Here is a 25,533-nt window from a genome sequence, read left to right as displayed (position 1 = left end):
CATCAGCATTTCAGAAGAGCCAGTGGGCACTTTGCTGTTTCCCTCTCCTTTGTGTAGGTAGAAAGGAACAATTTACATATTTCCTTTCCCACTGTGATGAAAGACGCCACCTTCCGTTAGAAGGCAGAAGTGACTACAATCAGTTCAGGTGTTTGGGAGAATTCATTTACAGGAAGACCTTGCCATAGCGCACTAAGTGATCCCCTAAATATTTAACAGGGTAATGAAGCCAGTGATCAGTTAATGGTTTAAGATTTTACTTTTGAGAATGTCGTGAATTACAGAGCTAAGGTGATTCTTTTTCTGAATGAAATCCAGATTTCTACTCCACTTACGCAATAGTCCATTCTTTCCTCACTAATTTAAATTCCTGCCTAAATTATTTACCAAATATATATGTTGATCTTGTTTAGGACTCTTTCATGTCAGTTGATCTGTTTGTCTGTTCCTGTGCCTACGGAACACTTTGAAAATTCTGATAACCTTATAGTATGGTAGTGGCTTCCCCCGTGGCTCAGCTGGTAAAGAATCTGGCTGCAATGCAGGAGACCTGGCTTCGATCCCTGGGTTGGGAAGATCGCCTGGAGAAGGGATAGGCTACCCACTCCAGTATTCTGGCCTGGAGAATTCCATGGATTGTATAGTCCATAGGGTCACAAAGAGTCAGACACGACTGAGAGACTTTCACTTTCACTGTGATATAGGCTGATATTTCCTAGAGCAAATTCTCCCACTGTTGTACCTTTTCCAGAATTTCTTGATTTCCAGTAGGGATTTTTACCTCCCGTTGATTTTTTTTTTTTAATTAGCTTTATTGAGGTATAATTTACATATAATAACATTAATGGAAAATAAAGTTACTGTACAGTTTGATGGGTTTTGACAAATGGATACAGTCATGTGAGCACCATTACGATGATGATATAGAGCGTCTCTGTCATCTACCCTTTGATAGTCAGTCTTTTTACCTCTGGCCCCTGGCAGCTGCGTTTCTTTCTTCTGTCATTATGACTTTCCCTGTTGTAGAATTTTATGTGAAGGGAGTCAGACAGTGTGTAGTCTTCAGTGTCTGACTTTTTTCACTTAACATAATGGTTTTGAGATCCTCCATGTTATTTCAGGAAACAGGGGTTTGCTCCTTTTCATTGCTGGTGGTGGTCCATTGTATGGATATACTGCAAATGGTTTACCCAGTCACCTGAGGATGGGCATGTGGGTTGTTTCCAGTTTTTGAGTACATTAATAAAACTTGGGATGAACATTTGCATACAAATCTTTGAGTAGACAAATACCAACATTTCTTTTGGGTAACACCTAAGAGTGGGATTGTTGTGTCACGGTCATATGGTAAGTTTATGTTTACCTTTATAAGTGTTTTGTTTCTTGACATCCTTGCCAGCACTTGATATTGTCAGATTTTTAATTTTAGCTGTTCTAATAGGTGTGCTTTTGTGAGATGGTTGGATGGCATAATTGACTCAATGGACATGAGTTTGAGCAAGCTCCGGGAGATGGTAAAGGACAGGGAAGCCTGGCGTGCTGCAGTCCATGGGGTCACAAAGAGTCAGACACGACTGAGCGGCTGAACAAAAACAAAGGTGTGCTTCCCAAGTGGCACTAGTGATAAAGAATCCACCTGCAAGCCAGGAGATGTAAAGAGACATGGGCTTGATCCCTGGGTCCGGAAGATCCTCTGGATAGGAAATGGCAACCCACTCCAGTACTCTTGCCTGGAAAATCTCATGGACAAAAGAGCCTGGCAGGCTACAGTCCGTGGGGTTGCAAAGAGTTAGACACGACTAGAATGACTTGGCATGCAACAGGTGTGCACTGGTACCTCATGGGCATTTTAATTTGCATTTGCATAAGGACTACTGATGAACACCTGTTCGTGTGCTTGTTTTTAAGCCATATTACTTTTTGGTAAAGTGTTTCTGTTTAAGCTTTTTTACTTTTTAAAAAATTGGGTTGTTTGTTTTCTTCCTGCAAAGTTTTGGGATTTCTTGATATATTCTAAAGGCAAAGGAGAAAAGGAAAGATATACCTATTTGAATGCAGAGTTCCAACGAATAGCAAGGAGAGATAAGAAAGCTTTCCTCAGTAATCAATGCAAAAAAATAGAGGAAAATAACAGAATGGGAAAGACTAGAGATCCCTTCAAGAAAATTAGAGATACTAGGGGAACATTTCGTGCAAAGGTAGCCACAATAAAGGACAGAAATGGTATGGACCTAACAGAAGTAGAAGATGTTAAGAAGAGGTGGCAAGAATACCCACAAGAACTATACAAAAAAGATCTTCATGATCCAGATAACCACAATGGTGTATTCACTCACCTAGAGCCAGACATCCTGGAATGCAAAGTCAAGTGGGCCTTAGGAAGCATCTCTACGAACAGAGCTACTGGAGGTGATGGAATTCCGGTTGAGCTATTTCAGATCCTAAAAGATGATGCCGTGAAAGTGTTACACTCAATATGCCAGCAAATCTGGAAAACTCAACAGTGGCCACAGGACTGGAAAAGGTCAGTTTTCATTCTAATCCCAAAGAAAGGCAATGACAAAGAATGTTCAAACTACTGCACAATTGTACTCATCTCACACGCTAGCAAAGTAATGCTCAAACTTCTCCAAGCCAAGCTTCAACAGTACGTGAGCCATGAACTTCCAGATGTTCAAGCTGGATTTAGAAAAGGCAGAGGAACCAGAGATCAAATTTTCAACATCCGTTAGATCATCAAAAAAGCAAGAGAATTCCAGAAAAACATCTACTTCGGCTTTACTGATTATGCCAAAGCCTTTGACTGTGTGTATCACAACAAACTGTGGAAAATTCTTCAAGAGATGGGGATACCAGACCACCTTACCTGCTTCCTGAGAAATTTGTATGCAGGTCAGGAAGCAACAGTTAGAATTGGACATGGAACAACAGACTGGTTCCAAATAGGACAAGGAGTATGTCAAGCTGTCACCCTGTTATTTAACTTATATGCAGAATATATCATGTGAAATGCCAGGCTGGATGAAGTGCAAGCTGGAATCAAGATTGCCGGGAGAAATATCAATAACCTCAGATACACAGATGACACCACCCTTATGGCAGAAAGTGAGGAAGAACTAAAGAGCCTCTGGATGAAAGTGAAAGAGGAGAGTGAAAAAGCTGGCTTAAAACTCAACATTCAAAAAACGAAGATCATGGCATCTGGTCCTACCATTTCATGGCAAATAGATGGGGAAACAATGGAAACTGTGGGAGACTTTATTTTCTTGGGCTCCAAAATCACTGCAGATGGTGACTGCAGCCATAAAATTAAAAGACACTTGCTCCTTGGAAGAAAAGCTATGACCAACCTAGACAGCATATTAAATTTCAGAGGCATTAGTTTGCCGACAAAGGTCCATTTAGTCAAAGCAATGGTTTTTCCAGTAGTCATGTATGGTTGTGAGAGTTAGACTATAGAGAAGGCTGAGTGTTGATGAATTGATGCTTTTGAACTGTGGTGTTGGAGAAGACTCTTGAGAGTCCCTTGGACAGCAGGGAGATCCAACCAGTCCATCCTAAAGGAAATCAGTCCTGAATATTCATTGGAAGGGCTGATGCTGAAGCTGAAAGTCCAATACTTTGGACACCTGATGCAAAGAACAGACTTATTTGAAAAGACCCTGATGCTGGGAAAGATTGAAGGTGGGAGGAGAAGGGGATGACAGAGGATGAGATGATTGGATGGCATCACCAACTCAATGGACATGAGTCTGAGTAAGCTCCAGGAGTTGACGATGGACTGGGAAGCCTGGCATGCTGCAGTCCATGGGGTCACAAAGAGTCGGACATGACTGAGCAACTGAACTAAACTGATATATTCTGGATACAAGTCTGCTCTGTCAAATATGTGGCTTATCTCTTTATTCTCTTAACAGTGTTTTCACAGAGCAAAAGTTGTTAACTCTGATGAAGTCCAGTTTATCAACTTTATCTTCTTTGATGTCCTGTCTGTGCTTTGCCTAAACACAGATTGAAAAAATTTTCTTCTAAGAAGTTTGAACTTTCATGTTTCTCATTTTGGTTTATGATCTATTTGAATTTTTTTTTTTTGGTAGAATGTGTGAGGTTGATGCTACCATTCTGTTTTTTTGTTTGTTTGTGTGGTTTTTTTTTTTGCCTATGGATGTCCAGTTGGCAGTACCATTTGCTGAAAAAGTCATTCGACTTCCCTTGAGTCATTTCTGCACCTTTGTCAATCTCAGTTGGTCCTTTTGTGTGGGTCTGCTTCTGGGTTTGCCCTTCTTTTCCTCCAATACCACACTGTCCCAGGGAGATGGATGAACAAATGAATAGAGTTCACTCACTTGTTAGGATTCCTCTCACACCTATAGTGGCAGAATTCTCTTAAGAAAATCCCATCAACAGAGGACCCTGGCAGACTATAGTCCATGCGGTCACAAGGAGTCAGGGATGAGTGAGACTGTAGCCCGCCAGGCTCCTCTGTCTATGGGATTTCCCAGGCAAGAATACTGGAGTGGGTTGCCGTTTCCTCCTCCAGGGGATCTTCCCGACCCAGACATCGAATCCTTGTCTCTTGTGTCTCCTGCATTGATAGGTGGATTCTTTACCACTTGGGCCACCTGGGAAACCCTTAAGACAGGGCAGAACTGGCCTCCACGCCGTATATCTTCACTGTCCTTTCTTTCTATCACAGCCCCACAGCCCTGTGAGTTTTTTGAGGGCAAGGATGGTGACATTCCTTTCTGTAAGCCCAGCCCAGGGCCTGTCACAGAGAGGGTGCTCAATAATATTTATTGAATAAAATGAGTAACCATGGACCAGCTGAACACTGTCTGTATTCAAGAAGTCACATTCTGAGGCAGGCTTTTTGCTCACAGAATAGCTGTCACAAATGAGGAGCAGACATTTTGCAGTGCAGCAGTGGCGAAAAACATTTTTTTTTGAAAGTATAATCTAATTCAGGTGAAGAAATATGTTTATGTCCTGTGACTTTTATTCCCAAAGTGAAATGGTTATATTAAATTCTGCAGGGGCGGGAAATGGCAACGTTGTTATATCTGGTGCCTGTGTGTGCTTAGTCCGTGTCTGACTCTGCAACCCCATGACTATAGCCCGCCAGGCTCCTCTGTCCATGGGATTCTCCAGGCAAGGATACTGGAGTAGGTAGCCATTCCCTTCTCCAGGGGATATTTTCTGCCCAGGGATCGAACCCGGGTCTCCTGCATTGCAGGCAGATTCTTTACCATCTGATCCTATTTCATTCAATAAAAGGATGTGAATGAGGAAAGCAGTCCTGCTTTTACCCTTCTAAAATGTCCATATTCAGGTAGATTTGAGAAGTGACAGTGGTGGAAATTTTATCATCTTTCCTCCTGAAGTGGATCACAACTTTTACCGGGAAGCCAGTCAGTCTCAGGCTGTTTCTGGCTGCTATAAAGGTGTTTTTTTGTTTTTAAACTAAGGAATTGTCAAGAGATCAGCAAAGCAGAGTTGCCTTGAGCCTTCAGCGAGACATGAAGTAGCTTGATAAGACAGTCTTTCAAAATGGTGCTCTTGGTAATGAAATGTTACCTGGGATGCCTCCGAGCTATGGAGGGTTGACATATGTTCTCTTCTGTGCATCAAGGGAGGAAGGGGTGTCAGAAACTCAGCCTGGGAATCCCCGGTCCCTTCTCTGATGCTGTTTTCCTTGCTTCCAACAGTTGGGTCCAGCAGACAAGTGACAAGACTGGGGAAGTTGACTCTGAGTCTCTCTAAACTTGCAAAGATTTTATGTCTCTTCCTTTTGAGAAAGGGAACTACTCAGGATGTAACACATCATTGTAGCAGTGCATCTTCATTGATGGAGAAGAGTGAGCGAGTGACCATTTTCACGCTGCCATTTTGGTGTCACATCTGTGGACACTGGCCCTCTTATCTTCTTGTACATTTCTGATCATAGACTAGACACTTTGCCTCTTCCAATAAAGCAATTCTTCTTTGGAAAGTTGCTTGGATTTTAATTGTGCTTCCTTTGGTTGGTGAAGAATTTGTTTGCATTAATTTGTTTTATTCAAGTGTAGTTGACTTCCAGTGTTGTGTTAATTTCTGCTGTATAGCAAAGTGGCTCAGTTTCTGTTATGGTTTAATCACAGAATATTGAGTATAGTTCTCTGTGCTCTGCAGTAGAACCTTATTGTTTATCCATTCTCTGTGCTAATGCCAAACTCCCAGTCCATCCCTTCCCCACCCCCTCCCCCTTGGCAGTTCAATTCAGTTCAGTCGCTCAGTGGTGTCCAACTCTTTGTGACCCCATGAACCACAGCAGGCCAGGCCTCCCTGTCCATCACCAACTGCCAGAATCCACCCAAACCCATGTCCATTGAGTCAGTGATGCCATCCAACCATCTCATCCTCTGTCGTCCCCTTCTCCTCCTGCTCTCAATCTTTCCCAGCATCAGGGTCTTTTCAAATGAGTCAGTCAGCTCTTCGCATCAGGTGGCCAAAGTATTGGAGTTTCAGCCAAAAGTCTATTCTCTATGTCTGTGAATCTGTTTCTTTTTCATAGGTAAGTTCATTTGTGTCATACTTTAGATCTCACACGTAAGTGATCTCGTGGTATTTGTCTTTCTGTTTCTAACTTACTCCACTTATTATGTTCTAGGTCCATCCATGATGCTACAAATGCCATTATCTAATTCTTTTTTATGGCTGAGTAGTATTCCATTGTACCTATACACTGCATCTTCTTTATCCATTCATCCATAGATGAGCATTTATGTTGCTTCCATGTCTTGACTATTATAAATAGTGTTGCTATGAACACAGGGTGCCTGTATCTTTTTGAATTATAGTTTTGTCTGAGTATATGCCCAGGAGCAGAATTACTGGATCATATAGGCTTCCCAGGTGGTGCTAGTGGTAAAGAACCTGTCTGCCAATGCAGGAGGCATAAGAGAAGCCGGTTTGATCCCTGGGTCTGGAAGATCTCCCAAAGCGGGGCATGACAACCCACTCCAGTGTTATTGCCTGGGAAATCCCATGGACAGGGGAGTCCATAGGGTCGAAAAAGTCAGGCATGACTGAAGTGACTTAGCATGCATGCAGTATGGCAACTCTATTTTTAGTTTTTTGAAGACTGTCCATACTGTTTTCTGTAGTGGTTTCGACAATTTACATTCCCTGGTTGGTGAAGAATTTGAAGTTCTACTTTACACAAAATGATATTACTTGAATCTGACAGTGAACAGTCAAAGCTATGAAACTGCATAGGAAAGTTATGAATGGGTAAGTACCCTCTCCACTGACTTTGAAAAGAATATAAGTATAAAATCACTATGGCCTTTCTGAAAACACTGAAAACCAAACACAACCTTGACATTTAAATGTGACTTTGAAGGGTAGGACCACATTTCAGCAACTTAAGTGGCCTCATTTTTTTCTTTAAAGAGAAATATCTAAATATTTAACCAGCATCTGTCAAGTCACCCAGAAGTAAGCCATGAACAAGATTTCCTGTTATAGGGATTGTAGTGGCTGCTAGGAAAATAACCCGCAGATAAATGAATCCAGGAATTCATTTGTGCAAGTGGGCTCTGCTGTCATAGTTCACTGAAAAGTAAGCTCGAGACACATTTTCTTGAGTAATTAAAAAAGAAAACAAAAACCCAGCCATCCAATGCTCAAAAATAGCAATGAAACTGTGACTTAGATAAACTTCTCAGACATGGATACTTGTGGCAGTTTATGTGTATAGAGCATGTGTACAAAGATAAGTACGTACATTTGATCAGGGAGTCAATTTTTATTGTGTACTTGAGTCTTATTTAAGCCTGACAACAATGTTGTGGGCTGCTATTATTCCCATCTTACGGATGGAGAAACTGAGGCTGGCTATCTCTCTTGACTTTTGCCCAGCGTCACATAACTGGTTGTTGTTGGTTCTTTTCATCTCCAGACCCTCCTAGCACAATGAGTTGTTTGTTAAGTCCAACAAACTTACCCCAGATACCAAACTAACACAATGGGCTATATAATCTATACTGTAATAGGTTTATAATACTTCTTCACACAAATAATACATAAAAAAACACAAAAAATAAACATTTTAAATCTCACAGTACAGTACCAAGAAAAGCACTGTAGTACAGTACAACAGCTGGCATACAGGGGCTGGCATTGAGTGAACAGGCAAGAAGGGTTACTGACTGGAGGAGGGAGAGGAGGTAGGAGATGGTAGAGCTGAAGGATTGTCAGCAACAGGAGATGGGGGCCGGGGGCAAGCTGCAATGTCACTCATGCCTGACACTAATGGGCTTCCCTGGTGGCTCAGATGGTAAAGAACCCAAATGCAGTGCAAGAGACCTGGGTTCGATCCCTGGGTTGGGAAGATCCCCTGGGGAAAGGAATGGCAACCCACTCCAGTATTCTTGCCTGGAGAATCCCATGGACAGAGGAGCCTGGCGGGCTACAGTCCATGGAGTCTCAAAGAGTCAAACACAACTGAGAGACTAAACCCTGATGGTGATGGCCCTGGTTCTGGCTCCTTGCTGGCACCAGATGCATCGGGCACCAGATGAAAGTTTGCAACTTGAGGGCTCATACGTAGGGGACTGACTGTACCAAGAAGAAGCAGAAGTCTGTGGTTCAGGAAACGTGATTGGGAATAACCCAGGAGCCCCTTGCAGTCAAGTCACACTGGCTTTTTTCTTTTAAACCACCTAAGCCTGTCTCCTTAGGAAATGCCCTCAGCGTGTCCTTAATGTGCCCATCCTGTAGCACTTTTCCTCCACGGAGGAAAGACTGATGGTGAAGCTGAAGCTCCAATACTTTAGATAGCATGGGCGGTTTGTTCATTTAAGAAACTGCAAACACCAAAGCTGAGGGCGGGATGCAGCTGAACCCTTCCCCCGTTCTGTTTTCTTCCTCTTGGCTCCTGTGGCCAGAATACTATCAAAGTTTTCCATGGACACAGTCCATTGAGAACCTCACACACAGACTTGGTCCTTTCACTGGGACCTTTCTGTGGTCAGAGTCATGAGTAACAGAGAGGGCCTGCCCAAGAAAGGGCGATGATGGCGATTCTTTCCCCTCTCCAGCTTTCTTCTCAACATTTCTGGGTGAAAATGACCAGAATTTTAGTTACTGTCGAAACTTATCAGTATCAGCTAGGCTCTGAAGATTTTTTTAGGTGGGCAGTTCTGGAGAAACTACATAGATGGCTTCAACTTCAAATTCAGGTAATATAACCTTCCGCCTGTCCCAAGCTCCTGCCTCCCCTCAAGAAAACAAATTTGTGATGATTATAATACTTGATATTTGTGCTGGGAATCAACTTCTCCTGGTCATCCTGAAAGCAAGAGTAGAAAAGAGATCCCTTGGAATTGTATAAATGCTTTTTCTTTTACAAAGTCCCTCCTTCATCCCTATTAAAAGGGTTGCATATCTATGTTAAGAAGAAAGTAAAAATTACATATAGTCCCACTGCACAGGTATAAACACTAATAATATTTTGCTAAGATTTCTTTCCAGTGCATATATATGATTTTTTTAAACAACTGAAGTTAAAAAGTCAATGTATGTCATATGTCGGGAGCCGCGATAGGCATTACTGACAAAATGGAGGCACAGCCGCAACCCCCTCTTCTCATCCCGCAGGCACGGTCCCAGGATGAAGGAGTTAGGTCTTGTGATTCTGACTTGTCCTTTCCTTCCTCCGGTTGAGTTGGCTGGAAAGAATGTTATAATTCATAACGTTAACTATTGACATTTGTTCAAGGATCTTTACAAAGAATGCTCCAGGGTGAGCACATAGGCTGCAGCTTGAGGCCATGGGAAACATTGTTATCTGAAACCTGCCTGTAAGGGGAATGTTTATGGCAAAAGAAGTTGCTGAGTTTAGGGGTTAGGAATAATTAAGAATAGTTAGAAGCTAAAGGTTTAAGGTATGTTGTAGTGTTGGCATATTTTACTATAGCTTATGGCAACTAGGTATTTTAGAGATACTAATAGCCAAAAGCCTGTTTAGGAGATGATAAGCTTAAGTTACTAGGGGATAGCAGGATTTAAAGAGATAAGAAATAAACTGAGCAATGTAATATACAGCCCAGAGACAAACTTGAGTTACAATGTTATCACAGGGACACTTAAGAAGAAACTCTGAAGGACAACAATGATTTATGGAGACAGTAAATATGGGTGAGGGGAAACTGAAGATGTCACACCTCTGACCTAATGCTTTTGTAAAAGTATAAAAGAAAACTTGATGCTTCAAATAAACATGCAGCCCAGTGCTTTGAGCAAGAGACTGCATCATTTTTGTTCACCGACCCCGTTCATCCCTTCAGGGCGTTTCCCTGGCTGCTGGAGCTGGACTCTGGCAGTCATACATACACTACTATGTATAAAATAGATAACTAGTGAGAATGTGCTAGAGAAGACTCTTCAGAGTCCCTTGGACAGCAAGGAGATCAATCCAGTCAATCCTAAAAGAAATCAACTCTGAATATTCATTGAAAGGACTGATGCTGAAGCTGAAGCTCCAATACTTGGGCTACCTGATGCGAAGAGGTGATTTCATTGGAAGAGACCTTGATAGCAGGTGGAGAAGAGGTAGGCAAAGGAGGAGATTGTTAGATAGCATCACCGATATGGACATGAGTTTGATCAAACTTCTGGAATTAGAAGTTGAGCTTATGCAGAGCTAAGAAAGGTTTGTTGTTATTTTCCAGGAACTAATTCTCACAATGTGAGGTTGGAATGATTATTTAGACATTTTGGGAAAAAGCAAACTACCTTGATCTGGAAGACTCCTAATGTCCATCTTTTTCTCCCCATGGCACCCAAACTCTCCCCTCTCTCTTCTTGACAGCAACAATGGTCAAAGGCAAGAATGCTTTTGACTTCAGAGAAGTCCTTGGAGGTGGTACAGTCCTTAAGATGCAGGGGGTGTTACCTGAAACCTGGGTTCACCTCTTGGTGGGTAACCAGCCAGAAGACACAACCAAGTCAAGGATCAGGGGAAGAAAGACTTTATTATTACTTGCAGCAAGTAAGGAGAACACTGGGGATCTTTCTCAAAATGTTATCTCCCTGAGCAGCAAAATTGGGGCAGTTTTAAGCTAAGGGTATATGCATATTCATGAAGGAGCATAAGTGGTGGACAGAATCCAAGCTTTAATTGATGAGAGTCATGAGGGTCAGAGAAGGTCAACATCCTCACTCCCGAGGTTCCAGGTGATCTGGTGGTTGAGCCTTCAGGCTAATCTTTATGGCTGAAACAGAACTGAAGTCTTTACAACTGGGAGTCTTTGCTATTGTTACTTCTCTTGCCTGACAATATCATTTGTTCCTGCATTCTTTTGTTCCCTTAAGATCTCTGTTACTGAGACCTGTTCAAGGAGGAGCCTTGTGGTCAGGCTTAGATCACAAAATGGCTTAGACTGTCAATGGCTTCTCTTCTGTCAAGAAAGCCGTGCTTGGTTCTCTCTCTGCAGGGAACCCCTACCCTTTTTGGTTATAGAGAGACTTGGAACCCATGAGTCTCTGAGGAAAGGAGGGGTGGCATGGGCTAGAAAAACCAGGGTGCAGTGAGGACGGAATTGGGGGTTGAGTGAAGAAGGGGCAAAGGCAGGATTGAGAGGAAGGGGTGATTAGGAATATTACAGAGCAAACCACAAGCCCAAAATGGCATCACTTGTGCTAAAGCCCCTGAGATCCAACCTAGATTTAATCTCTGCCCTAATTGCAATTTTGACCTTCCTCAGGAATGTATTCTTAATAGGCTAGTCTGGAACTATCTGGTCAGAACCAATGAGGTAATCTGTCTCCTGGGCTCTCTCCACCCACCCCTGCTCCCTCCCCCAAAGAAAGGTGACCTGAAATAGTCCTTTTTATTTTCCTCCTTTTGTTGATAGCTTCCTTGCCCCACCCTCCTTCTGCCTGTAAAAACCTTGCATTTTTGTACAGCCTCTTTGAGCATTTCTCTAGTTACTGCATGAGGTTCTGCCCAACTCATGAATCCTTGAGTAAAACCAATTGGATCTTCAAATTTACTCAGCTGAATTTTGTTTGTTAGAGGAGAAAAGTCATCATGGCAGAGAACAGAGCTTCCTCTGTCCCTGCCTCCTTTCCAGCTTGCTCACGGCAAGGCAGGGTCGTGGAACGAGTCATGAATAAACTAGGTGGAAGCAGGGATGTCCCTGGTGGCACAGTGGATAAGAATCCATCTGCCAATGCAGGATGGCATTGTTCAATCCCTGATCTGGGAAGATCCCACACGCTGCAGAGCAACTAAGCCCATGTAGCACAACTCCTGAGCCTGCGCTCTAGAGTCCGGGAACCCTAACTCCTGAGCCCACAGACTGAAACTACCGAAGTTCACATGCCCTAGAGCCTGTGCGCCCCGATAAGAGAAGCCCATGCAAATGAAGAGTAACCCCCACTTGCGGCAACTAGAGAAAAGTGAAATCACTCAGTCGTGTCCGACTCTTTGCGACCCCATGGACTGTAGCCTACCAGCATCCTCTGTCCATGGGATTTTCCAGGCAAGAGTACTGGAGTGGGTTGCCATTTCCTTCTCCAGGAGATCTTCCCAACCCAGGGATTGAACTTGGGTCTCCCGCATTGTAGGCAGATGCTTCACCATCTGAGCCACCAGCGAAGTAACTAGAGAAGGCATGAGCAAAGCAACGAAGACCCGGCACAGCCAAAACTAAACAATTAATTAATTAAAAAAATAAAGTAGGTGGAAGTAACATAAATTACTTCCAGGTTGAAGCAAAGAGGAGCTGATATGTGGGCCTCCGGCCGCCTCTTCCCCTGTGACAGGGCCTGAGGCGGACTTGTGTTATAGATGGTGCACCCCGGATCTCTGACAGACTCCATGGACTTTTGGCAGAAGAGTGTGTTAAGCCACTGAGATTTAGGGATGTTTGTTACCACAGCAGAGCCTACGATCTCCTGACTAATTTGGCTGCACACATTCCCATGATGGAGGCTGAAAGTGACAGAACCTTGCTGTTTTCGTCCTTCACGTGGCCAGGTATGGCAAGGTGCCCACTGACACAGGAGGGGACCTACCATGGGGGCTTCAGAAAAGGGCTTTCTAGCCTCAGGAAAAGAGATGAGTGAGGAGAACCTGCTTTTTTCCCTTTTTAAAATTTTTTTTGAAAAATTAAAATCTAATTGACATAACATTGGTTTCAGCTGTCTAACATAATAATTTGATATAAGAATATATATTGCATTAAGCCTATTTATATCCATCACCACATACAGGCATGCATTTTTTCCTCCTCATGAGAACTTTTAAGATCTACTCTCTTAGCAACTTTTCAAATGTACAATATGGTATTATTAATTATGGTCACCATGTTGTATATTACATCCCTATGGCTTATTTATTTTGTAAACGGATATTTGCACCTTTCTCTTTTTTTGACAAATACTGTCATATGTGGTGCTTGAGGCAGTGGCAGCCTCCTTGTGACCATGAGGGGAGACATCACTGGCATTCTAAGGATGGGAGACAGAAAGTGGAAAGCATCTGAGTCCTTAGCAATATCATAAAGCCAATGAACCCCTGGGCCTCCCTGCCTCTCTGCTTTTGATTAAGTCGGTTTAGAATGTCTTTCTCATTTTAACTACTTTTAGGGTTCTTTCCTTACTTGCAAAGTATTCTGTCTGTTTAATGTTAGGTAGTTAACAATAAAACCATTAACATTATCATTTTTCTAATTATTAAGAATCTAATTTTATAGTTTTGTTATTTGTGAAAATGCTAAACTAGAAAAAGGCAGGGCTTTAAGGGCAGGGCTTATTTTCCAAATATTATTGTTTTATAAAAGGATTCATCAGATAGAGTTGTTTCAATGAGCAGTAAACTGTGTATACTTTGGTGATGAATTATAAGGTGAAAGCATTAGGAGCCATCTGTAAAGGGGTTTGATTCTCAAACCCAAGTGAAGTTTAATGATAATAAAATACTTGGGGCTTAGCTCAAGTGTTCAGTAAAAGGCAGCCATTAGTACTGTTATGCTTATGGCAATGGTGCTGTACTCTTTGAAGAAAGATTCCCTTGGCAGGAGGACAGGAATGCTGAATCTGTCAGGCTAGGTGTTATATATATAGCAACAACCTGGCAACCTCTGTGGCTTGCAACAACATCAAAATTTATTTCTCACTCATGCTGCAAGCTCATCTCAGGTCAACCAAGGCTCTGCTCATATCCTCTGCAGTTCAAAGGCTGATGGAGCCGCCTCTGTCTAGAACATCATTGGTCTCTCAGCAGAGGGAGGGGAGAGGCCATGAACCATATGCTGGCCTTTAAACTTCTGCCTAAAAGTGAGACACATCACTTCTACCCCCATCTCATAACTAAAGAAAGTTGATGGTTGGGAGTGGGACCCCGCAAGAGGAAGACAGGCTTTAGTGAACAGTAATATAACCTACCAGAGGCATTAAATGGGAGTATTTGAGACCTTTAAGTCAGCTCAGTGTCCCTAAAAAGGACAGTGCCTTTCTCAGGCCATTACCTACATTCCTGGTCTCTCTCTCTAACAACTGTCCCCCAATAGCCATTCTCTTTTTTCTCTCAGAAATAGAATGCCCAATTTTTAGCTGGACTCATGGCTTTCACGTTTTCAAAGTGCATGCATGCGTGCTCAGTCATGTTTGACTCTTTGCGACCCCATGGACTGTATCCCGCCAGGCTCCTCTGTCCATGGAATTTTCAAGGGAAGAATACTGGAGTGGATTGCCATTTCCTTCTCCAGGGAATCTTCCCTACCCGGGGATTGAACCTACCTCGCCTGCATTGACAGGCAGATTCTTTAACCACTGTGCCATCTGGGAAGACCCCAACTTTCACATTAAACCCTCCCTTTCCCAATCTCCCGGGTAGTTAGGTATGGCTATGGATCTAGCTCTCCATCAGTGCAAAGTGCACCAAGGTGATATGTGATCCAGATCATTCTTTTAAAAGGAAAGGGCAGATCCTGCCCTTTCCCACTATCCTTTCCCACCTCCAGGTAGCTGAAATGTAGCAGTGTGCCAGGCCATCGGTGGACAAGAGTGACACTGTAAGGTTAATAGATCAACAAAGTACTAGAAGTTTGTACCCCCTAGAGATCGATACCATAGAGTCATGCTCCCAGCCTGGACTTTTACACGTGAGATAAATAGATTCAGTTTTTGTCACCATTATTTTGAGTTTTAGTTCAGCAGTCTTTCCCATTTCCTACCCAAAACTCTTCCTTTTTTTTTCTTGGTAAAACTAAGCTGGCATTAAACAATAGGATGGAGAAAAGCAAGGTTATATTTAGTAAGAAAGATGCCCAACTGCAGCCAGTTCCCTGATGCTCTTAAGAGAGTGCACCAACTCCTTAACTAGCTCACCCAGCCAAGGAGTGTGAGAAAAGCATTCAGCTATTAGACATGACAGCTTCTTGGAGTAAAGATGTACTTTTTTAACTTCACCTTTTTTCACTTTATCCTGCAGGCGTCCTTTCTACAGAAACACTTGCCCTAAACGGTGGACTGAGGAAGAAGAAATAAGAACAGACAGATCTCCAAACCATACCTAAACCCTGTGTCTCAACAACGAAGTCACAAGACTGCTTACTTTCCTTTGTCTTTGCAGGGAGTGAGTGAGAGGTGAGGTACTCAGTCTTGCCTGACTGTTTGTGACCGCATGGACTGTAGCCTGCCAGGCTCCTCTGTCCACGGAATTTTCCTGGCTCGAATACTGGAGTGGGTTGCCATTTCCTACTCCAGGGGATCTTCCTGGCCCAGGGACTGAACTGGCATCTCCTGCATTGGCAGGAGATTCTTTACCACTGAGTCACTGGAGAAGCCCTTGGCAGATCATCTAGACTTCTAGCTTCTGTGTTGATCTTCCCTTTTGTGCTGATGTAATCTTTCCTATTTGTTAGTATTATGTCCAGGAGAGATATTGAATAGATTTCACCTCATGTATCAAGTCATATATTGATAGTGTCTGCATGGTGTCTATGTCGAGAAGGATTATGTACACATCTTAGACTGGGTTCCCTGAAGCAGGGATTCTGATGCTCTAGGTTTATTGAGGGTAGACTCTGGAGAAAGGGAGTGAAGGAAGCCATACAGGACAGGGGAAGGAGCTAGAGAAGAGTGTGGTTTCAGTGCAGAATCGAGGAAAGACCTTAACGCTGAGCAGGAATTAGGGCTACTGCAGGAACCCCACAGCAGAATCACACGGATCACTTCTTAGGGTGGTGCTATAGCGCTCAAACTCAACCACTTTCAGTCTCTATACTTCTGTTTATTTTACTCTTTTAAATCAGCTTTTAATTTTAGAATGGTTTCAGATTTACTGAAAAGTTGAAAAAATGTTAGCAAGATTTCCTACACCCAGTTTCTTATTGTTAGTACTGTTATGATGCATAATCACAGCTAGTGAATTGATATTGACACCTTCCTGCTAACGAACCTCCATAGTTTATTCAGATTTCCTTAGTTTTTACCCAGTGTCATTTTCTGTCCCAGCATCCCACCAGGCACCAGATTACTTTTAGTAGTCATGACTCCATAGGCTCCTCTAGACTATGAGTTTCCAAACTTCCCTTGTTTTTGTTTACTTTGACAGTTTTGAAGAGTGCTGCTCCAGGTTAACCCTAACCCGTAACTTTGTGTTTCTTTTCAATTTTGGCCCACTTTGAATCCAAAATCTTCCCCATAGGAACAAATGACTGTTGCCAGGGGCAAAATGGAAGCAGAGCAAGGCCATGGGGGATCATTGTGAACCCCAGCCACTCCAGTCTGGAGTTTATGCTTACAACCCGAGATCAAACCACAGATCCTTCCCTGCAAGATTAGATGACCTGGGTCACAACTCCCAGCAAAATGATTATGTGTGCCCAAAAATAGTAAAATAAGTAGCACAGAACTGATGGCTACGGTCAAGCAATTACAGAGAAGAAACCTCAGTGATTCTGGCCAGAACCGAACGTGTGACTGCTACATACTTTATTCTCTGTCCCTAAGCTTAAAACAGTAAGGGGCTTCCCTGGTGGCCCAGTGGCTAAGACACTGCACTCCCAATGCAGGAGGCTCAGGTTGATCCCTGGTCAGGGAACTAGATCCTACATGCCACAACTAAGACCTGGCACCGCCAAACAAAACAAAATTTAAAAACAAAACAAACAGAAAAAAAAAAGCCAGTGAGCCTGAAATTCCTTGTCTATTGCTAGTCATTTTGATTATACTGTTGCAGGAAGGGGGACCACTTTCAGATCCCAAGAGTGGGTTCTTGTCTAACACTTGGACAAATGAATTGTCTAAGGAAACATATGTGTTGACAAAGCAAGAGATTTTATTGGGAAGGGGGCTTGGGCAGAGAGCAGCCGGGTAAGGGAACCCAAGGTCCTTCCTGGTGCTGTATACATCTCTCAGCCAAGATGGATTCCAGTGTGAAGGATTCTGGGAGGTTGATCGTCTCCTCCCTCCTCCTTTTGGCCCTTCTCAAATTCTCCTGCTTAGTTTCCCCTGGCAGTACCTGGTTCTTTATCAGGACCTCCTGTTGTGAGTCAGCTCTTTGCATCAGATTGGAAAAGAGCCTAATGAAGGGAAAGATAGAGGGCAAGAGGAGAAGGGGGAAGCAGAGGATGAGATGGTCAGATAGCATCACTGACTCAATAGACGTGAGTTTGAGCAAACTCAGGGAGATAGTGAAGGACAGAGAAGCCTGGCGTGCTTCAGTTTATGGGGTCGCAAAGAGTCAGACATGACTTAGTGACTAAACAACAACAAACCTGTTGTGAGACAGCTCAGGCAAGCTGTTACTGTTGTGCCTGACTATGGAGGGCAGTTTTGGTCAATGATTCCTTAAATCATTGCAGAAAACACTTTTTTTCCCCCATCAACAAAATAGCAAACCCTCAAACAATAGTTTCTTACAAGATACAATTAATTTGTTATTTCTTTTCTTTCGGTCTCCCACCCCAGCCCCTGAAGATTACCGAATAATGACGTGCACAGACCTTGGGTTAAAAACAACTGCAGAGGAAAACTCAGAAATGCGATTCATCTCTAAATAGGTCATTTGCAAAGAAAAGAACCGAAGTGCTCGCTGAACTGAGCTGAACTCTTTGGAGTCCTTGATTCAGGAAGGCCTTTATTTAGAAAACAAAGAATTCATCCAGGAAAATAATTAAATTCTGACCTGTTTAAAACAACCTGTTGCTTTTTTGTAAACTGAGCTATTCTCTGATTGCATAGGACGTAAATGTTAAGGGAATTTAGACAATTGCCCCTTTGTGGCTGTCTTCTGTTTTCAAATTGCTACGTAAGTCAAAGTTAGACAAGATAAAATGATGATCTCTAGGTTTCTGATGATTCCTCTAACCTCTGGTAAATACCCTGTAGAGAAGGAGAAAGGAAAGACAAATTTTAAGGCCACCATTTTTTTGTTTGTTCTGATAACAGCTTTATTGAGATATAATTCATGTACCATAGAATTTACCCATTTAAAGTATATGATTCAATGGTTTTGAATCCATTCACAAAGTTGTGAAACCATCACCACAACCAAGTTTACAATTTTTTTAATTTTTAAGTTTTTGGCCACGCCATGTACCTTGTTAGTCTCTCAGGCATGTCTGACTCTTTGCAACCCTGCTAAGCTCCTCTGTCCATGGAATTCTCCAGGCAAGGATACTGGAGTCGGTAGCCATTCCTTCCTGCAGGAGATCTTGAACCCAGTTCTCTTGCATTGCAAGCATATTCTTTACTTTCTGAGCCACCAGGGAAGCTCAAAAAAAAAAAAAAAAAAAAAATCACTGCGGACGGTGACTGCAGCCGTGAAATGAAAGGATGCTTGCTCCTTGGAAGAAAACCTGACAAACCTAGACAGTATATTTAAAAGCAGAGACTTTGCCAGTAAAGGTCCGTATAGTCTATGACATTTCCAATAGTCATGTACACATGTGAGACCTGAACCATAAAGAAGGCTGACTGAGAAGACTTTTGAGTGTCCCTTGGACTGCAAGGAGATCAAACCAGCCGATCCTAAAGGAAATCAACCCTGGATATTCATTGGAATGATTGATGCTAAAGCGCCAATACTTTGGCCACCTGATGTGAAGAGCTGACTCTTTGGAAAAGACCCTGATGCTGTGAAAGATCGAAGGCAACAGAAGGGGTAGCAGAGGATGAGATGGTTGGATAGCATCATTGGCTAAATGAATTTGAGCAAATTTTGAGACATAGTGAAGGGCAGAGGAGCCTGGTATGCTGCAGTCCATGGGGTCACAAAAAGTTGGACATGATGACTTAACGACTGAATAACAACATATACCACGTTGTATTTATCCATTTATCTCTTGATGAACATTTGAGTTATTTCCTTTTTTTTTTTTTTGGCTATTGTGAGTAGGCTCCTAGGATTACTTTTTGTACATGTTTCTGAGTGAACTTATTTTTTTTTCCCCTTAGATATATACCTAGCGGTTGAATAGCTGTCTTCCCTGGTGACTCAGATGGTAAAGCCTACAATGCGGGAGACCTGGGTTTGATCCCTGGGTCGGGAAGATCCCCTGGAGAAGGAAGTGGCAACCCACTCCAGCATTCTGGCCTGAGAGAATCCCGTGGATGGAGGTAGGCCATAGGTTAAACTGAATTTTTTAGATAATATAATGTGCCAACTCTGGGAAGCAGATTCTCTCCCTTCTCTAAGATTTGTTTTTGTTGTTTGTTTAGTGACTTTTCTGAATTAATTCTGTGAAGTCTATATTCTTTGTCATGGATGGCCATGAAACCTCTGCTCATTTACCTTAGCAGTATCCTAATGATTGAACAGAGGTTCCTTAAGTGCCCAGAACCAATAGGTCTCTAAGTTTGTGAGGGGCTCTGTGTATGTGTGTTGGAGGGTGTATCTTCAACACTCAGGTAAGTAGTTTACAACTTTGCCTTAGCATTTATTTCTTGCTTTCAGAGAGCTTCAAGGTCAGTCAGAGTTGAGAGCTTGAGACCTTTCCAGTTCTTACCTGACCGTGACGCAGCTCTGGGCGTGCTCACAGTCCTATGCATGTGTGTGGCTCTCCAGAGCCAGGAATATGTCAGATTTTTGCAAAGTGCCGTCTGAATGACTCATTCCCCTGCCTTTCCTTTTAAGCTTTTTGATTGGCTTATTGTTTGCCCCTACTGTCTCTGGCAGCCATGCTGTTGAACAACTGTCTCTGATTATTTTTGATAACTGTCTTGAGGAAAAAACAAAACCTGTTTGCATTTGGAGAGCTCTGAGTCATGTCAAATAAAGACAGTCTTGTTAGTAAGTCTGAAAACACTAGGTGACATTTCAGGGGATCTGAGGAGCTCCAGTGCTTTATGTCTCAGAGCAGAAAGAATTCAGTGAGAGGCAAAGTGATAGATAAGAGGTGATTTATTAGAATTGTGAAGCTTACATGTGGGTAAGAGTGCTGTGCCCCGAGAACTTAGTGGGCTATAGTTTTATAATCAAAGGAAAGGTAGGGAGGGGGAAAAGGCCACCTTCTTCCTCATTCTTGAGTAGATGTCAGGCTTCCGTCATCAGCTCCTCCTCTATATCAGGTGTGGGAGTTTTCTTCTCCCTACATGGTCAAGCCGGGATTGTCATGGCCCATGGAAATGAGCAAAAAGGCAGTAACCTATGCTATAAATGGTAAGCCATCTCAGGTTTTAGTATGATGTCACCTTTTCCTTATATATTTTTTTTCAATGCATGCAGAGGAGCATGTGCTAGGAATCGTTAACTTGCTGAGCTCATTGGGCAGGATATGTGTCTCATGCCATTGTTTTTATTGTTTGGGGGCAGGTCTCATGCTTCTCTTGCATAGTTTTGTTGCTAAGCAGGCCTGCTTGGCTTTATGGTTAAATAAACCTGCGTTTTTGAGTGATCATTAACCTACAGGGATCTCCCATATGTTTTTCTTTACTGACTATCCCCTAGTGGGATTAACTATTTCATTACTTTATCTCTTTCGTGTGTCCCTATCAAGTTTTTCCAGAGCCACCAGACTGGTCAAATAATGATAGTTCTCTAGAAATGGGGCTTTGAAGGAGTTCCAACCCTGTTCGGCCCTTTTCAATGGCTGCCAGTCTGCTGATTTTCACTGTGACTGTGAGCTATTGGTTTTCATGAGTGGATGGGACTACAGCAAGTTAAAATGCTACAAAGCTCTCTGTTCTTACCAAGACTCAGCCATTTTTTCTTTATAAATGTACCTGGATTGCTGCTAGCCTTTGACTAATATTTATGTTTTTGCAACATTTGATTCTGACAATTTTTGCCAGTGTTTTTATGGAGAAGTAGTATTTCAGAGATTCTTGGGCCACTATTTTTTTTTTTTTTTTTTGCTGTACCATGAGACTTGTGGACTCTTACTTCCCCAACCAAGGATCAAACCCAGGCCCTGGCAGTGACAGCACCAAGTCCTAACCACTGAACCACCAAGGAATTCCCACTGATTCATCACGTTTGCTGACATCCCACACAGTGATTTTTTTTTAATTAGTTTATTTATTTTAATTATAGGCTAATTACTTTACAATATTGTGGTGGTTTTTGCCCTACACTGACATGAATCAGCCATGGGTGTATGAGTGTCCCATCATCCTGAACCCCCTCCACCTACCTCTCCACCCCATCCCTCTGGGTTGTCCTAGAGCACCAGCTTTGAGTGCCCTGCTTCATGCATCGAACTTGTGCTGGTCATCTATTTTACATACGGTAATATACATGTTTCAATGCTGTTCTTTAATATTGTCCCACACTGACCTTTTCCCACATAGTCTGAAAGTCTTCTTTACATCTGTGTCTCTTTTGCTGTCTTGCATATAGGGGCATCGTTATTATCTTTCTAAATTCCATATATATATATACACACACATTAATATACTGTATTGGTGTTTCTCTTTCTGGTTTACTTCACCCTGTATAATAGGCTCCAGTTTCATCTACCTCATTAGCACTGACTCAAATGTATTCTTTTTTTATAGCTGCGTAATATTCCATCATGTATATGTACCACAGTTTCCTTATTCATTTGTCTGCTGATGAACATCTAGGTTACTTCCATGTCCTAGCTATTGTAAACAGTGCTGCAGTGAACATTGGGGTACATGCTGCTGCTGCTGCTAAGTTGCTTCAGTTGTGTCCAACTCTGTGTGACCCCATAGATGGCAGCCCACCAGGCTCCCCCGTCCCTGGGATTCTCCAGGCAAGAACACTGGAGTGGGCTGCCATTTCCTTTTCCAATGCATGAAAGTGAAAAGTGAAAGTGAAGTCGCTCAGTCATGTCCAATTCTTCGAGATCCCATGGACTGCAGCCCACCAGGCTCCTCCGTCCATTGGATTTTCCAGTTGGGGTACATGCGTCTCTTTCAATTCTGGTTTCCTCGGTGTGTACGCTTAGCAGTGGGATTGCTGGGTAGTATGGCAATTCTATTTCCAGTTTTTTAAGGAATCTCCACACTGTTCTTCACAGTGGCTGTACTAATTTGCATTCCCACCAACAGTGTAAGAAGGTTCCCTTTTCTCCACACCCTCTCCAGCATTTATTGCTTGTAGACTTTTTGATGGCAGCCATTCTGATCGGCATGAGATGGTACCTCGCTGTGGTTTTGATTTGCATGTCTCTGATAATGAGTGATGTGGAGCATCTTTTCATGTGTTTGTTAGCCATCTGTATGTCTTCTTTGGAGAAATGTCTGTTTAGTTCTTTGGCCCATTTTTTAACTGGTTTGTTTATTTTTCTGGTATTGAGCTGCATGAGCTGCTTACATATTTTGGAGATTAATTCTTTGTCAGTTGCTTCATTTGCTATTATTTTCTCCCATTCTGAAGGCTGCCTTTTCACCTTGCTTATAGTTTCCTTGCTGTGCAAAAGCTTTTAAGTTTAATTAGTTCCCATTTGTTTATTTTTGCTCTTATTTCCATTACTCTGGGAGCCACACAATGATTTTTATGGTGGTGGCATGGTAAAGTTTTGGAAATTCCTTAGAATTTTAGATTTCTCATTATAGTCTGAACTTTGATATCCAATCTTGCTATCTTTTTATTCACCTAGAGTTTCAAATGGTCTTCCCAGGTGGTGCTAGTGGTAAAAAAAAAAAAAAAATCCGCCTGCCTATGCAGGAGATACAAGAGACGTGGGTTCGATCCCTGGGTCTGGAAGATCTCATGGAGTAGGCAATGGCAACCTGTTCCAGTATTCTTGCCTGGAAAATTCCACAGACAGAGAAACCTGGTGGCCTACAGTCCATGAGGTTGCAAAGAGTCAGACACAACTGAGTAACTGAACACAGTTTCAAATAAATGGGAAAACCTACCATCACACAACATAAACTGTGTCTTTCCATTTTTGGTTCAGGTATCTAAATCACTCTAATCATGAAAAAAAAAAAGATCATCACATGCCAGAGAAATAGGTGACTAATGGCTAATCAGAATAATCCAGGAATGTGAAAGTCGCTCAGTTGTGTCCAGCTTTTTGTGACCCCATGGACTATACAGCCCATGGAATTCTCCAGGTCAGAATACTGGAGAGGGTAGCCTTTCCCTTCTCCAGGGGATGTTTCCAACCCAGAGATCGAACCCATGTCTCCCACATTGCGGGCAGTTTCTTTACCAGCTGAGCCACCAGGGAAGCCCAAGAACACTGGAGTGGAGAAGGACCTATCATATTTCTAGGATCTTCCTGACCCAGGAATAGAACCAGGGTCTCCTCCATTGCAGGCGGACTCTTTACCAACTGAGCTATCAGGGAAGATAGCTCTAGTCCAGGAGGCTCTTTTTAATCCTCTCCAGGACAAAGGGCAAAGGAGAAAGGGAACAGTTTATGTCCCAACAAAAAGAAGACACCTGAATTCAGCTAGCCTCTGCCTTCCCTCTAGAGCTAGGGTGACATAGCCTGCCTTACCCTGGCCTCCTTTAAATCCTGAACTATTCTCTAGTAGACATTATTAGTACATGGCCCAACCCTGCACCCACCTCACACCTTTACCCCTCGCCTCTTGGCCTATCAGGGTCCCATTTTCTGGGAAACCAGCCTTGCAGGGAAGCCACCCATCTTTCCTGTTCAGGGGCAGCTAGTGGGAAAGCCAGAGTCAGAGAGACTTTGCAAATGTTGCCCCACGATGCTGCCTCTCTGTCAATTTTGGTGGAAAAATGATTCAGCCCCGGCACGGTAAGTGCAGGGGGCAGATGCCCCATGGGGCAGGGCAGGAGGGTCAGTGAGCAAGCCTGGAGACCAGACTGCTGACTGGTCCTGCCTGTGACCCTGATTTGCAATGTTCCCTTCAGAGGCTTTCAAATCACATTAGGCTCTGGCTGTCGCTGACGTGATGAGTCATGTCAGAGTGGCCAAGAACTCTTCTGCTTGGCCTCACCAGGTGGCCCAAGCCCCTTGGGAGCCAACATTTGCAACCTCCAGGCACTGCTTGGCCCCCTTTACTGCGCCCCCGATGGCCCTACCTGCCTCCCCCAGCTGCCTTTCCTCCTACAGGGTCCCAGGTGTTCCCCCTTCAGCACCTTGGACTCAGCTACCAGACACAGGCCGGCCCGCTGTGCTCTGGCAGGACTAGATTTTGTTCATCCAGTGGTCTCAACCCTTAGACTCCCATCAGAATCATCTGGGAAACTTTAAAAAGGATCGGGACCTGGATCCTACTCTAGGCCAGTTGAATCAGAAGCTCTCAGAAGGGCCTGTGATTTTCCCATGAGGAGACCAAGGCCACGAGCAGGTGAGTGTCTTCCTGATTCTGCACACCGGGGGAGTGGACTGGACTCCAGGATCCTGACGCTCAGCCCTCGGCTCCCTGGACTGTTACTGATATTGCTGATGTCTCTATGAGTATTTTTGAATCCATGTTTCCTTACCTAGAATTCTCAGACTGTTAAGACTTTTATTCTTAGATATGGTGATTGGGGTTTATGTGTTTCTTTTCAGGATTTTTTTTTCCCCAGAAACATTTTATTTATTTGTTTTTTTAAACTTTTTATTTTATATTAGTGTATGAGATGAGTTTGAGTAAATTCCGGGAACTGGTGATGGACAGGGAGGCCTGGAGTGTTGTGGTCCATGGGGTCGCGAAGAGTCGGACACGACTGAGTGACTGAACTGAACTGAACTGAACTGATAACTGACTAACAATGTTGTGATGGTTTCAGGTGGACAGCAAAGGGACTCAGCCATACATACGGATATGTCCATTCTCTCCCAGACTCCCCTCCCATCCAGGCCACATGACATTGACCAGAGCTCCCTGTGCTACACGGTAGGATTTTTTTTTAAGTTTAGTAAAAATTATGCCTTAGTATGTGATTAGGATACATGCGCCACTTCTTAGTAAGTATAAATTGTTTTGGAAGACCAAAAACCTTTAAAACCTGAGAGCTCATAGAAGAAAATAAGAGTCACTGGTCAACCTTTTGTTTAAAAAAAAAATATTGGGAAGATGTGGCACGAAATCTTAACTAGGACCCTTGTGACTTTGTCTAAATCCAGCTCTCTTACCCTCTAAGGTTCTGGCTGATGG

General features: G+C 43.0%; 1 protein-coding gene across 1 annotated transcript in view; it reads left to right on the top strand.

The window, feature by feature from the left end:
- Positions 1-25,272, top strand: part of MIS18A (MIS18 kinetochore protein A) — a 61,630-nt gene extending 36,358 nt beyond the window's left edge. The window contains exons 7-10 of the transcript XR_014073491.1: positions 12,927-13,024; positions 15,482-15,636; positions 19,453-19,614; positions 25,166-25,272. The gene's annotated coding sequence lies outside the window, so the exon portion shown is untranslated. The remainder of the gene's footprint in view (positions 1-12,926; positions 13,025-15,481; positions 15,637-19,452; positions 19,615-25,165) is intronic.
- The last annotated feature ends 261 nt before the right edge of the window (positions 25,273-25,533 follow it).

Source organism: Giraffa tippelskirchi, chromosome 2 (genome assembly GCF_054371585.1).
Source record: "Giraffa tippelskirchi isolate mGirTip1 chromosome 2, T2T-mGirTip1v1.2.pri, whole genome shotgun sequence".
Classification (NCBI taxonomy): domain Eukaryota; kingdom Metazoa; phylum Chordata; class Mammalia; order Artiodactyla; family Giraffidae; genus Giraffa; species Giraffa tippelskirchi.
Note: the sequence above shows the minus strand (reverse complement) of the source record. Positions and strands in the feature narration are given on the sequence as shown.